General features: G+C 42.8%; 1 long non-coding RNA gene across 1 annotated transcript; it reads left to right on the forward strand.

The window, feature by feature from the left end:
• The first annotated feature begins 4,776 nt into the window (after positions 1-4,776).
• On the forward strand, positions 4,777-11,731 carry LOC120982583. Its single transcript, XR_005774949.1, has 3 exons — positions 4,777-4,796; positions 5,047-5,049; positions 11,608-11,731. It is a non-coding gene; the product is annotated as an uncharacterized LOC120982583 (long non-coding RNA).
• Positions 11,732-13,010: the final 1,279 nt, after the last annotated feature.

Raw genomic sequence — 13,010 nt, forward strand, 5'->3', positions numbered from 1 at the left:
TTTTTTGTTGCGGGGCTACGGAACGGACATACTGATGCAGACAGCACATGGGCCCGCATTCTATCTGCAAAAAAAAACGGAACGGACACAGAAACATAATAACTTTGTGTGCAGGAGGCCTAACTGATGGAACAGGATCCGTTTTTTTTTTTCTCTCCGTCTTCTTTTGACAGCTCAGAAGAACGGAAAGCTAAACGGTGATGTGAATGCACCCTTATACTGCTTGGGAAGGTTGAGCCTGCCGACTAATCCCTTCCTGACTGCCCTACAGCTATTTACGTCATTAAATAAAAAGTGATAAAGTCGTACACACCCCAAAATGATATCACTGAAAAGTACAGATCGCCCCACAAAAATGAGTTTTCACACAGCTCTGCACACATAACTACAACAAAGTTATAGGGGTCAGAATGTTGTTGCTGTTGTTGAATTGCGCTTTTTTTATTTATTTTTTTTATAATTTCACCCCACCACATTGTATGCAACCGTAAATAGTGCCATTTAGAAAGGACATCTTGTCCCGCAAAAAAACAAGCCATCATACAGTTATGTGAACAGAAAAATAAAAAAAGTTATGGCTTTGGGAGGGCTGGGAGTAAATGATGAAAACAAAACAAAACAAAAAAGGAAAATCATGAAAGGGTTAAAATCGGTTGCAGCATGCCTGAGGGAAAAAAAATAATAGTTTTTGTTCTTTATGCAAATTAGGGCTTCACTGCATGTAATCCGACTACCCCAGCCCCTGCCTATCTACTTGTGTCCTAATGATCTCTGCCTGTGTCCCTGCCGATGTGAATTGCTGCTAGCGTTGATCGCTGGCAGCTGTGCAGCTTTTTCTTGAATCCCTGCGCTTCTCTGTTAGTGGCTGAGTGCAGAAAAGAGAGAACAGAACTGAGAGCGATTAATGTGGATAGTAAATGTACTACGTTCCTGTTTACCTACTGTTACTGCTAATCGCTGGCAGTCCTGTTCTCTCTTCCCTGAGCTCAATAACGAACAGAAAAGCACAGGGAATAGAGAAAAAGAAGCAGAGCTGCCAGCGATCAGTGCCGGTAGCAACTCATTAAAGGGGATGTCCCATACAAAACAATCTACAGTTTTTAAACCAGAACCTGGATCTGAATACTTTTGTATGTAATAAAAAATTTATTATAGCTACTGAGTTATTCAATTCAAATCCATCTGTATAGCGCCACCTGCTGTTTGCTCTTTTTCCAATTTCTCAGTCCTGCTCACAGAGATGGAAGCGCATGCTCAGTGCCATCTTTCAACTGCCACCAGCTGCAGTAGACGGTGCACCTCCTGATAAAGGACATCTTCTAAATCTAGCAGAGCAATTGGAGCAATGAATGAGGAGATCTTTGGATCCATGTGAGGTACAGGACTGGTTCTAGCTTTGTTAGAGTTTGTCATGTACTTTTTTTTACATCAATCATGGGATAACCCCTTTAAGGGGTGATGGAATAGACAGGCTGAGATGATTGACTTGCCAGTCCTAGACGTCTTTCTCCAAGTAACCTGCAAGAGATATGTTGTGTGGTGGCACACAGGAAGTGGTGAGAGGAAGGACAGAACTTAGCAGGAAAGCGTTTGTCCACACACCAGTCAACTGGTTGTCACTGTCCTGGGGAACCATTGGTTGAAGTGACATTGGCCCAATGGTCAGGCTTGAATGGCAGCTGGGTGTCTTGGAAAAAATATTGTCTACAATGGTGTATGATATTTGGGTGGTTCAGGCATCCACCCAGGGCCTGAGGCCACAAAGAAGTCTATACAGAAGTGGCCTGCATGTAAGAGGGTTTGGAATCAGCCTTGTACCTCTTACAAAGAAAACCATTCTTTACAATAACTGTTTTTATGACTTACCATATGACCCCGTTGAGGCGGCAATTTCGCCTAGTTGAACTGTTGGACGATAATGTGACTGCTCTACAATATGTCAGCGTTGCTATAACATTATGTTTAGGCGTGCTGTTATATCTTCCAGCACTTGCACCTATAATGGTATGTCCTGTTGTGATGATATGTGACTTTTCAGTTTTTAAGCTGTTGTGAGACACAACCAAGGGAATGGTAAATGTATATGCACTACTGTGGACGAGACACCCCTGTAAGTTTTGAGATCATCGTTGGAATGTATAGTGATGATGATGTGATGGACATTGCAAACGTCTGAAGAAGACTGTCCGTCTGATTAGTGGGGGTCCGACACCTGGGACCCCTGCCAATCAGCTTCTATGGGGTTGAGCTGCTCCTAGGCCATGTGACCAACGAGCGTGTCGTCACTCGGCCTAGAGAAAGTAGTGAAAAGGCCGATGCTCTACTGTGAGTGCCAGTGCCTTCTCACACAGCTGATCAGTAGGTGTCCCAGGTGTTGGACCCCCATCGATCAGATACTGATGATGACCTATCCAGAGGTCATTAGTATTTAAGGGGTTATTCGAGTTCAGAGCTGACCCCAGATATAACCACATTTGTACTGGTTTACTATGTGGGATAAGAGTATCAGAGTATTTCTTGTTCTGATGCTCCCCCCTTGTTTTGCATTGAATCGCGCAGCGCACGGCTGTTTGTTGTATGCCGGTGATGTCCCGGGCTTTTCAACACTATGCTAGGCAAAGACTTCCGCGTAGCAGGGAGCCGGTGCTGTCACTGGCTCAAGTGGGCAGTCTATAGCGCTGAGCGCTGCCCTATGTGATACACCCGCCTCTAAAACAGCCAAGGCCGCACTATAGATCGCCCATTTGAGCCGGTGTTGTCACCGGGCTCCTTGCTAGGCGGAAGTCGGACAACCCCTTTAAGTCTTGGAAAACCCCTTTAGTGACGAGCCTATTTTGGGCCTCACTGACCAAGTGTTTTCTTCCTTTTTTTTTTTTTCCATTGTCGCCTTTTAAGAGCTATAACTTTTTTATTTTTTCATCTATGTATCTGTATGAGGGCTTGTTTTTTGCGGAACAAGTTGTAGTTTTTAATGGTGACAATTTGGGGTACACAAAACCTTTGGATTAACTTTTATTAACTCTTTCTGGGAGGGAGATGTGAAATTTTACTGTTATTTTTTTGGGCATAAATAACATAATATCGTTATTCTCTAAGCGCAATAAAACCCTTTAAAAAAAAAAAATTAAATTGAAAATCTTTTTGCATCGCCGCATCATCCCAAGACCCATAACTTTTTTAGTTTTCTTTCTTTGTGCATGAATTGTACCCTGCTCCTCCACGTACTGTGCACCGCTCCTCCACGTACTGTGCACCGCTCCTCCACGTACTGTGCACCGCTCCTCCACGTACTGTGCACCGCTCCTCCACGTACTGTGCACCGCTCCTCCACGTACTGTGCACCGCTCCTCCACGTACTGTGCACCGCTCCTCCACGTACTGTGCACCGCTCCTCCACGTACTGTCCACCGCTCCTCCACGTACTGTGCACTTCTCCTTCATGCACTCTATACTCTGCTCTCCAATGTACTGTGTTCCATGTTCTCCAATGTGCTGGGCGTTGCTCCTCCACATACCATATGCTCTGCTCCTCCATGTATAGTCATGCTCCTCAATGTGTGGTCCTATCAACATTTTGTGTGAAGGTCTGGATTTATTTAGGAGTCTGGGGTGTCAGTTAATTTAGGGATCTGGCATCTGCATTAATTTAGGGGTCTAGCCTGGATTCTGAATTTTTTTGTGCTTCTATAGGGGCTGAGGACTGCTTTAGAAGTGAGGCACCAAAGATGTGTCAGCAAACACTATAGTCACAATTAGAATTTAAAGGGATTATCCAGCCCTTAATATTGATGATCTAGCCTATGGCCCAAGGCGAGGTGAATACTTTTAGAGTATGCACCTCATATTCATTTATATAATGAATATAACCTTAGTATAGTTTATAATCCATATATTCAATGCGAGCATTGCGCATTTGCGTTTCCATTTTGGCCACAGCGACGCACACCTGTGCATTGATTTAATTTTATAGTATGTGCTGATTTATGTTTATCTCACAACTAGAAGTTGTAATGGAGGTCTGGGCTGGATGGAGAAGAACAGGAAAAAGAGTATTTGCAATCAGAGAAGACATCTCTGCTGAGACACCTCTTCTGACATGTCTGTTATACAGGGTGGCCTCCTCCAATATCTCCAAATCAAACTGCCTAATAGTAAATCAGTCTTAGTTGTCCATAGCAACCAATCAGAACTCAGCTTTCATTTTTCCAGAGCCCTGTAGGAACTGAAAGCTGAGCTCTGATTGGTTGCTATGGACAACTTAAACAGATTTACTATTAGGCTGTTTGATTTGGACATATTGGAGTCGGGCTACTTTTTCATGGGCCAACCTGTATCCTTGTATTCCACAAAAAAAGTTTCTTTGACAACTTGGGTGTTAAACCATTCCCTCTTGTCCTTAAGATGTGTCCTTACTCAATCTGATACTGTCAGCTGGTGACTGTGTATAGGGACACAGCCCTGTAACAAGAGGAACAGCCCAGGGATTATAGTTTACTTGCTCCACCGCTGGTTGTCTAAGACTTCAGACACCTACTGCCTTCCTGAGAAACTTGGCAACTGTAAAGGCATGTTGTTTGATTATGCCGTTTGTGGTTTGACTGGTGTGGCAGCCAGATAACAATGGATGCTGGAGTTAGAGGTCGTGGCAACCACCAGTCTGACCTGAGCAGGGGTGTAGTTGGGTGAGGGAATTGGCATGGGTGCTGTATAGAAGCTACTTTACCATGGGTGAAAGATAAATTTGTTCTATTTTGGCCTTGAGAAATGGAAATTGCTAGTTAAAGGGAACCTGTCATGTGGATATTTGATTATAATCTAACTAATTATATACAATCATTAACTACTAAAAAGTACCTTAGATGTATTCACTTACTGGTGTGACAGATGGTTATCTCATAATATACACACAAATATGCCGTATGCTAATGAGCTGATTTGAGTCCAGCGTGATGTCATTGAGTCCAGCATTTTTTTTAATTCAGAGCTATAGCCACTCCCCTGCCCACCTGCTGCTGATTCATATGGAAAAAAACTGTCACTCAGCAGCAGGTAGGCGGGGAGAGTCAGGAGCTCATAAATATTATGGACTCATCATTATCAGCTGGAGCTTTTCAATACAAGATGTTGGCAGATTGACTAGGTCAATTAAAGAAAGTGACCCAGCATTTTGCTAAGAGAATCAGTCACTTATTTATGTTGCCCTTAGTTAGGACACCATAAAACTGGTGACAAGTTCCCTTTAAGCTCATTAAAAAGGAAAGGAGCAGAATAAATCCTTATGTAAAACTATTTCTTTGTCCAGTAGTTGTATTTCCTCTCCTTTCTCTTTTTTTTCTATTCATAATTTGCTTGCACAGTGGTCTATTGTATTTTCGTATGTGCATGGATGTGATGGAAGAACCAATGAAAAGAAAATGTCAGAGCACACTAGAATCTAGATGATTGCAGTTATATGGTGAGTAGCTGTAAAGTAGAGACAGCGTGAGCAGTTTTTGTGTATTTGCTAGTGTTAAAATAATTTGCAGAAGTACCAGAAAGATTGTCAGAGAAACCTACTGACTAGATGATAGTTACATGCACCGTAAAATTGAAGGCCTTTCGGCACACTTAGCTGTGTTTTTTTTTTCTTGATTCCTTTTTATCCTCCAATATACCTGAAAGTAACTGAAGTAAGGCTACTTTCACATTAGCGTTAGCTAATGCATGCTGCAATTTTTGTCCGGCCACCTCTCTGCATGTTTGCTGTGCTGCGGCCGGACCTCCGGCCTGTCCCCATTATAGTGAATGGGGTTTAAGCAGACTTCCGGAGGCACACATGGGCTAGCGTTAGTACGGATCCGGCAGGCTGTTCCCCTGCCGGAACAGCCTTCCGAACCCTGCTAATATGCAAGTAGCTTTAGAAACGTGCCCCCATCCCAGCCATGAAGCCATGTATATGACATGGTGCAATTGTTGCGTACCAGTAAACACCACATTATTCATATAGTGGTCAGATACCACACTGATGGTCTGCAGAGTATCACCCCCATTGAAGATTGGACAGATTAGTAAAATACTGATAAGATGCAATTAAAGGCAGAATAACCACAGGTTACTCACAGGTGATGTCTTCTCTCATTTTATTAGTTTTTTTTCCTAGTCTTTTCCATCTGCCCAGACCACCATGACAACTTCTTCAATCTTACATTTATAGTAGAAAACTTTCTCAGAAATGTCCCTTAGCAGTGCTCTCATAAAGGAGGGTTGCTAAGGCATATCTGTCTTCCTTGCACAGCAAAGTGCAGTACTGACTGGGAAGACTGGCTGGGCCTGGAGCTGCTGGGCTGCTACCTTCACTTTTTCAGTTATGGTCTTTACGTAGCTCCCATTCACTGCAATGGGAGCTACAGAAGCAGTGGTTTCCATAAGCCTGGCCACCTAGGGATGGCACTTAGTCTCATGTCACTGTGGAAATGACAAAATGGGACAGCCCCTTTAGGGCTCATGCACATGAGCGTTGGATGTTTTGCTGTCTGCAAATTGCTGATTCGTAAAACACGGATGCATTCTGCATTTTGCAGAATGGAACAGCCGGCTCCTAATAGAACAGTCCTATCTTTGTCCGTAATGCGGACAATAATAGGACATGATCAATTTTCTTACGGAACGGCCATACAGACATACAGATATGGAATTCACACAGAGTCATGAGCCCTTAGTGGTACAATTTTTGTTTACCATATCTTATTTTGGAAAACGGGAAAAAAGTTAGCCTTTTGTTTTTACATCATTCACTATGTGCTAAAATTACATGACAACCTTATTCTGTGGGTCAGTTGTCACGGATGGTGTTGCAGAAAACTGGAAGTTATAAATAAATAAACAACCGACTGACTTGATCCCAAACTAAGGAACATATGGGTGAGCCCTATAAAACCCCTAGAGCTCTCCCTGACTGCTCTGCCCATGCAAAGATCTTTATGATAGATAATTGCATGCCCTCGTACCTAGACTGTGTGACACCTGAAAACCCTATAATAGTGAGGGGACACGACCACCGGCTCCCTGCACTTAATACGGAGGGAGTCAGGGTCACCTAAAATCAAGCCAGCACGGAAACACAAATAAAGGAAAAGACTTATCTGAGGAACCAGCAGTTGCAGCATCTAGCAGTGAACACAATCCAGGAAGTAGTATAAACCGCAAAGTGAGGCAGTATAGGAGGGAATATAAAGGGAGACAATCAGTGTAAATAGATGACAGCTGGGAGAAGGAAAAGAGATGACAAAGTGAAACTAAAACAAAGAACATCATGCAAGAGGTGCAGAAGAACGTCTGTCAGAGCTTCTCAGAGAGCTGTTGGTGACATCAGTAGATAGTAGAATACAATTGTAGTCTATGGGATTTTTGCTGTCTGTCTGTCAAGTCCTGCCACAGACATAGCATAGCACATAGCTTACTATGACAGGCCTGAGAGCCTTCACAAGGCTCCAAGCTGACATAGCAATGGATTGGAACCCCGCAATTTTGCCCCAAGCCCATTCCTTCTGTCTAACCAGAACTGTAGAGTTGCTGGACCATAGAAGTCCAATTGATATGCGGACAATGGAGGGTGCATAACCACAACCAAGGTAGAAGTAAATTCAATTTATTCCAAGACAATGCATTTCAGGGTACATGACCCCTTTATCAAGTCTGAAAGGTAATATCAAAATCGTAATAATTTCTATAGTAATAAAATTTACAAAAAAAATATATTTGCATTAATATATATGAAATGTAAAATTGATGGTCATAATAAATAAATAGATAATAAAAACAATAAATGGTTGGCGATATTTGGCAACAGGTTTTCCAACCGCCAGAAAGTCAGTATATGCTCATCAAAACATATTTTAAAATAATTAAGGATAAATGTAAATGTAATATAACAGTATATAATATATAAGAATAAATAAAAGGTATAGAGATGAAAATATGAAAGCCAATTAAATTAATAAAATAATTCCACAATATGTCACCAACAGTGGGTAACAAGCCTGTGTCACTTGCCACCTATGGGTGTATTATAAATGGATTTAGGTTTGATAGTATTGTATAAAGAAGGTAATATATGTGGCTATTATATGTAAAAATTCATATTGATAAATAATGACTGAAATCGTTAGACCATTATAAATACACTGATGGGCAAAGAGAGAACTATCCTGTGATTATCAAAGAGGTAAAAGCAATGTATGGAGGGCTGTGCTGGAGAGAGAGTTACCTGAAGGTAAGCAGGAGTGTCACAGGCGCAGCCGTTCGCTCACCAGCACGTGGGGCGTTTGGATCGCTGTGTGCTCACAGCGCGCGCTGGCTGCAGGAAGTAAATAGACTAACGTGGGAGCGAAGAGAGCGCTGATTGGAGAGCGCAGCCAGTGGGTGGGGCTACACTCGCAATGCCGGCGGGGAACGGAGGGAGCTGATACGAAGGGAATTGACTGGTAGGGGGAGCGGGGATGAACCTGATATGATGCTGAATACTGGAGAAAAGTGATAAAGAATAACTGGTGTGGGAGGTGGGAGTAGGGCATATTTCTGATGATACTAAAAAGGATTGAAGAAAAAGAATTGTACTGGTAATAAGGTTGACAGAATAATTAAGTGTAGGAGTGAAAAAATGATATTTAAATCCATGTAGAATAAATTGGGGGCTGAATCGAGGGAGAATGAAGTTACTGGAAATGACACTAGGGGGAAAGTTGTCACTAACGCTGTATTAATTAGTCTGATTGAAAAAGAAAGGATGTCAATATGGGTGTATTGGGACATGATGACCAAGATTGGGGGGAAGGGTAGGATGGGGACGAATAGGGAATGAGTGTTCCAAATTGATTGTAAATAGTATCAAAAGCATTTGCTCTCCAGACTCTCGTTTAGACCATGTGGTTCCAGCGTCTGAAGTTTAAAAATCCAGAACATTTCTCTCTTTTGTAATGTTCTGAATCTATTGGGGCAAGTGTCATTAATAGATTCAATAGGTATGATGTTAGGCTTAGAAGGATCTTTATCGTGACATAATAGAAAATGTCTTGAGACGCTATGTTTCGGGAAGCCGTGTGTGATGTTCCACCGGTGCAAATGTAAGCGTTCCCTGAGTGACTGTATAGTGCGGCCCACATATTATAGGCCACATTCGCATTCAGAGAGGTACATGATAAATGAAGATGAACAGTTCATGAAGCTCTTTATTGGAAATTCTTCATTTGTTACATTGCTCTTAACTTTTTTGGTCTAGTTGGAAATACTGTTGCAGCATTTGCACTGGCCATGATTGCATTTATAACTGCCCATTCGGTTTGGAAAAAATCCTGCGACCGTTGTTGATGTCGGCACTTTCTTTTTTAGTTTGCTGGGAGCTAATATAATCTTCAGTGTCCTAGCGCTTCTAAAGATGATCTGGGGTTTGGATGGAATAGCTTCCTTAAGAAAGGGGTCATTTCTTAAAATGTTCCTTAGGACCTCGTGATTTGGATTAAATGTAGTTATAAAGGAAGATTTATACTTCGAAGCGTTCTCTAGTTCTTTGAATTTGTCTTTAGTTGTCAGGCAGTCTTCCTGACTCTGTCTGTTAGCTCTCATGAAAGCACCTTCAATGATTCCTTTGGGGTATTTTTTACTAATGAATCTTGAACAAAAATTTGACTTTGTGAAACTAAATCACTCGTAGTGGTACAATTTCTTCTTAATCTTTTTAAATTGACTAAATGGAATGTTATCTTTCCAATTTTTATGATGTGCACTTTTGTAGTCCAAGTAACGATTACTGTCCACTGTTTTGAAAAAAGTCTTGGACATGATTAGTTCTTTATTTGGATAAAGGCTCAGATCAAGATATTTGATGGAGGTGGTTGAGCTGTTAGCTGTGAGTGTGAGGTTCCATGTATTAGTATTCAAATATGAGATAAAGGTCTGGGCCTCTTCATTGCTACTTTTCCAGATGAGGATTAGATCGTCAATATATCTTTTATAGAAGACAATCTTGTCCTTCCAGGAGTGTCCACTGTAGATGTATTCCTCTTCGAAACAGCCCATGTATAAGTTAGCAAAACTTGGTGCGAAATGCGTTCCCATTGTGGTACCATTCCGCTGCTTATATGTTTGGCCTTCAAATGAGAATACATTATGTGTCAAAATAAAACGGATTGGGTCCAAAATGAAAATTTTATGTTTATTGGAGAGGAGGCTATCAGTCTCTAAGTAGAAGCGCGTCGTGTCAATTCCTGCTTTGTGCGGGATATTGAGTACAAGGCTGCCACATCCATAGTCAACCAGCTGTAAAATGGTTCCCAGATGATGTCTTTTAATAATGTAATTAGCTGTGAGGAGTCTCTTAAAAAGGAGGGGAGATTCAATACATATTTCCTGTAGAAATTGTCACAGGAAGGTAGAAGGAAGTGCACCCCCTAGACTGCCACCCTCAACCCTGTCCCTGCCTACTTGCACCACCCGCCCTAGGTGACGGGGCGCAACTGGGCGATGGTCCCTAACCTCCGTAAGTGCCGGGTAGGGGAGGAAGGAACAGAGAGGGTACCGGACAGCTAGGCAGAGAACGGTACGCGAGATGCAGGCAGACAAGTGGACAAGAGAGAGGTACCCTGTGAAGGAGAAGGCAAATGGGTCAGCTAGCCGAGGTCAGTCCGGGACGTCACGTCAATACAAAGGGAAGAGGCAGGTGGCAAATCCGAGAACGAGCCAAGGTCAGATTCCGAGATGTAGTGTCAAAACCAAGGGAGCAGGCAAAGGGAGGTCAGGAAACGGTCAAGGTCAAATTCCAGAGGTCAATCAATAGAGTAGCTAACAATACACACAGCCTAAGAGACTAAAATCACAGGCAACCTGTAGCCAGCAGGCTGCCTGTATTTATAGTGGGGAGTGAGGGTCATGTGACGTGGCCAGCGTCACATGACCGACAGACAGACAAGTCGAGCAGCGAGTGATCAGCTCGGCGCCCAAGGCAGACCTAGGAGCAGGGAGCCTCCCAGCTAGCAAAGCCGCCCTGGGAACAAGGCCAAACACAGATCCTCTCTCCCGAAGCTAAGCAGCAGGTCTGCTGCTGATGGGAGACCGAGTGCGCCTTCGGCACCCCGTTACAGAAATATTACGTAGTGGAAAAGATTACTTGTCAGTGAGTTAATCCCAGAAATAATGGGTCTGCCTGGTGGGTTCTTGACATCTTTATGGATTTTTGGTAGATGGTAGAATAATGCTGTATTTGGACGGTCTATTGTTATGTATTCCCTCTCTTTTTTTGTTAGGATGCAGTCGCCACATCTCAGTTATTGTAACCAGGTGTCTGCTGTATTATTATTATTATTGTATTATAAAAGTGTAATCTTGGTAAATACATTTATTTGTGTAAAATAGAAACGTGTTTTGTGGCTGGACTAGCCCCTTGCTCAGGCATTGTGTGATGCTAGTGGAAGGGCCAAGTCCAGCCCTAAAATGCTTTTCTATTTTATGCAAATAAACGGATTTACCAAGATTACACCTTTGGAAGTTCTTTTCGTAAGCAGCGTTCGTGAGAAGTCTTGTTTCTATTTATAGTCTTAAAGGGAACCTGTCATGTTTTATGGTGTCCTAACTAAGGGCCACATAAATAAGTAACTGATTCTCGTAGCAAAATGCTGGGTCACTTTCTTTAATTGACCCAGTCAATCTGCCAACATCTTGTATTGAAAAGCTCCAGCTGATAATGATGAGTCATGAATATTTATGAGCTCCTGACTCTCCCCGCCTACTTGCTGCTGATTGACAGTTTTTTTCCATATGAATCAGCAGCAGGTGGGCAGGGGAGTGACTATCTCTGAATTAAAAAAACGCTGGACTCACAGACATCACGCTGGACTCAAATCAGCTCATTAGCATGCGGCATGGGGCATCTTTGTGTGTATATTATCAGGTAACCATCTGTCACACCAGTAAGTGAATACATCTAAGGTACTCCCGTCGGGATACACAGCGCGTGCGCACCAGCGGACAGGTAGATCTCTTATACCGAACATCCATCCGATCACCGCGCCTATGCACTGTGGGGGTAGGGAGATCTGATGGCCATTTGTTCTCTTAAGTCTCCCTACTGCTCACGCGCGGTGTCTGATCATATGGAGCCAGAATTAGGTGGCCCCTTCTCTCCAACTCTGGTGTGATATTTCCCTACCCCGTCGTTGTGCGCCTGGGAACGTCATGTCCGGTGCGGCAGCGTCACAACAGGAAGTGACGAGGGTAGGGAAATTTCACTGGTAGGGGAAATATCACGGAACACCGGATCCGGCATTAAGTGTTCCGGCAAAATGCAACCGGCTTTCCGGTCTGCGCATGCGCAGACTGAAAAAAAATGCAAACATTTTTTTATACCGGATACGTTTTTCCGGATGACACTGGAGAGACTTATCCGGCATTTCAATGAATTTGTCAGACGGATCCGTCAGCCATCAGTTTGCATACGTTTGGCCTGAACGGAACTGCCTGCCGGAATCCTCTGCCGCAAGTGTGAAAGTACCCTAAGGTGTTATGAAGGGTGATGCTGTAACTTATCTTGCACAGAGCCCGTCCATGAGGTATCCGCTGCTTTTAGGTTAATGCATCAGATGATTCATAGGTGTTTGCTATTCTGATTTAGGACTTTCAGTGCATGATGTCACCCAGCCCTTCTAAATCAGCTTGTTTTAACTGATTCTTGCACTCTTTTTTTTTTTTCCCATAGTATGGTTTCTCTTCGGCTCCATGAATATGATTTGTGACTGGTCTGAGAAGAGCACAGCTACACTGCTAACAGCAATTACCATTGAAAACCACTCTATGGTTAGCAGTTAAGCCTGATGGATATATGGTATTTATAGACTGCAACATGTAGCACTTTATAGCACAGCCTATTATCCATCAACTACACAACTGTATTTTACAGTGGAGAATGTCTATAATTTGGGATTTTGCTGTACATAGGCTTTTAATAGATCTTTATGATATCCTTTGATTTTTCTATGCACATA

This window comes from Bufo bufo, chromosome 11 (assembly GCF_905171765.1).
Source record: "Bufo bufo chromosome 11, aBufBuf1.1, whole genome shotgun sequence".
NCBI classification, from domain to species: domain Eukaryota; kingdom Metazoa; phylum Chordata; class Amphibia; order Anura; family Bufonidae; genus Bufo; species Bufo bufo.